The sequence below is a fragment of the Phocoena phocoena genome, chromosome 8, assembly GCF_963924675.1.
Source record: "Phocoena phocoena chromosome 8, mPhoPho1.1, whole genome shotgun sequence".
Taxonomy (NCBI): domain Eukaryota; kingdom Metazoa; phylum Chordata; class Mammalia; order Artiodactyla; family Phocoenidae; genus Phocoena; species Phocoena phocoena.
The window spans coordinates 43,965,279-43,967,513 of NC_089226.1; the positions used below are offsets into that span (position 1 = coordinate 43,965,279).

At 47.8% G+C, this 2,235-nt stretch overlaps 1 pseudogene; it reads left to right on the forward strand.

Annotated features, from left to right (window-relative positions):
- Nucleotides 1-893: 893 nt before the first annotated feature.
- On the forward strand, nucleotides 894-1,804 carry LOC136126916 (lysine-specific demethylase 4D-like; annotated as a pseudogene).
- Nucleotides 1,805-2,235: the final 431 nt, after the last annotated feature.

The following is a 2,235-nucleotide window of genomic DNA, read 5'->3' on the forward strand; positions in this document are numbered from 1 at the left end:
ATATTTGTCTTTCTCTGTCTTATTTTACCGAACATAATACCCTCCAAGACCATCCATATTGTTGCAAATGACAAAATTTCATTCTTTTTATGGCTGAGTAGTATTCCATTGTATCTAGGTACCACATCTTCTGTATCCATTCAGCCATCACTGGACATGTTGGCTGTTCCCATATCTTATCCATTGTGAATGTGGGAGGGCAGGTAGCTCCTTGGTATTCTGTTGTTATTTCCTTTAGCTATATACCCAGAAGTGAGACTGCAGCATCATATGGTGGTTCTAGGTACAGTGTTTGAGGAACCTCCATACTGTTTTCCATAGTATGCACCATAGGTGCACCAGTTTACATGCCTACCAAGAGAGTGTACTTTTTGCCCTTAAATTCAAACTTTGAAATTAAGATTGCTATACAATTTTCTTTTACTTGATGTTAAATCAGTTTTTGTCATCCACTTATTTTCAATATTTTGTACTTTAGGTTTGGCTTGGAAACTTCCATGAAGAGACTTTCTGCTACAGTGAGGTGAGAAGCCACTCATGCACTCAAGCCTGGGAATCTGGAGAGGTCTCAGGCACTTATACCCCCAACAGAGGAAACTCACAGAGCTGCAGGCTGAGGCAGGACTTGGCTCAGAGAACCATCTCCTCTGGGAAATACTGGATTTCCTTTGGCTCCACAATGCTGACGAGAGTGGAGTCCTTCTGGTGGATTGACAAGCCTGGAGAAGATACCACCTCGTTTGTTTAAGAGATCAAGTCTGAATTCCTGCCTCTCAGCTATATCAAAACTTCTTTAAAGATAAAGGACGTATAGGGAAGAGATTACTCCCCAGCATTCTCAGGTATCCAAAGCATACCTAAGAAGCTGGCAGTCCGTTGCTTATTCTGTTGCCGCCATGCAGTCTAAGCACTTTGGGAGCCAGAACCCAAGTTGTCAGATTACGATCGTCCACCCAACCATGGAAGAATTTGAAGATTTCAGCAAATATATTGTTTACGTGGAGTCGCAAGGTGCACACCGAGCTGGTCTAGCCAAGATAATTCCACCAAAAGGATGGAAAGCCAGACAGATGTAGATGATACCGATGACATCTTCATAGCCGCTCCCCTGCAGCAGGTGACCACTGGGCAGGCAGGTGTGTTTACTCAGCACCACAAAAAGAAGGAAGCCATGACCGTGAGCGAGTATCGCCTCTTAACAAACAGTGAAAGACACCAGACTCCATTCTACTCTGATTTTGAGGATCTGGAGCGAAAATATTGGAAAACACGCCCCTTTGATTCACCAGTATACGGTGGGAACGTCAGTGGCTCCTTATTCGATGAAAACACGAAGCGGTGGAACCTTGGACACCTGGAAACCATTCAGGACCTGCTGGAACAGGAGTGCGGAGTGGTCATTGAAGGCGTCAACACCCCCTACGTGTACTTCGGCCTGTGGAAGACCGCCTTCGCCTGGCACACGGAGGACATGGACCTTTACAGCATCAACTACCTGCACTTCGGGGAGCCCAAGACTTGGTACGCGGTGCCCCTGGAGTACAGCCGGTGCCTGGAAAGCCTGGCCAGGGAGCTTTTCCCGGGCAGCTCACGGGGCTGTGAGGCCTTCCTGCGGCACAAGGTGGCTCTCATCTCGCCCACGGTCCTCAATGACAACGGCATCCCCTTCGGTCAGGTCACTCAGGAGGCTGGAGATTTCATGGTGACGTTTCCCTATGGCTACCACTCTGGCTTCAACTGCGCGGAAGCCATCAATTTTGCCACCCAGCGCTGGATCGATTATAGCAAAGTGGCCTGGGAATAGGGCTCTGCATGACCTTTGGAAAGATCTTCATCAGAATAGGGGAGATTTCAGGTGAGCACCCTTAGGATATTAAAAATGGGTGGTTGGGTGGGGACTCTAAAAGGGACCTATAATTACCAGCTGCGAAGGGAGTTGGATGTTAGAATAGTAACGTTAAGACCAGAGCCCTGTAAGGTCTGAAACTGTGTGTGTGCGTGTGTGTCTTCTGTTTTCCTGAAGCAATATGGAATGGAGACTTTGTTTTCTTGGAGCAGCAAGGAAATAGGAAGGTGGGGAGGCTTTATCTTCCTTTCCAGCCAGGCTTGGAGATGGAACAATAAGATGAGTGTGGGCATGGAGAGGTGAGGAAGATGGGCCGTGTCCCTGGCATGCACTGTAGAGAAGAAAGGAGACTTGGGGAGGTCGGCATTGTCACCAGACTGTGAAGCCAC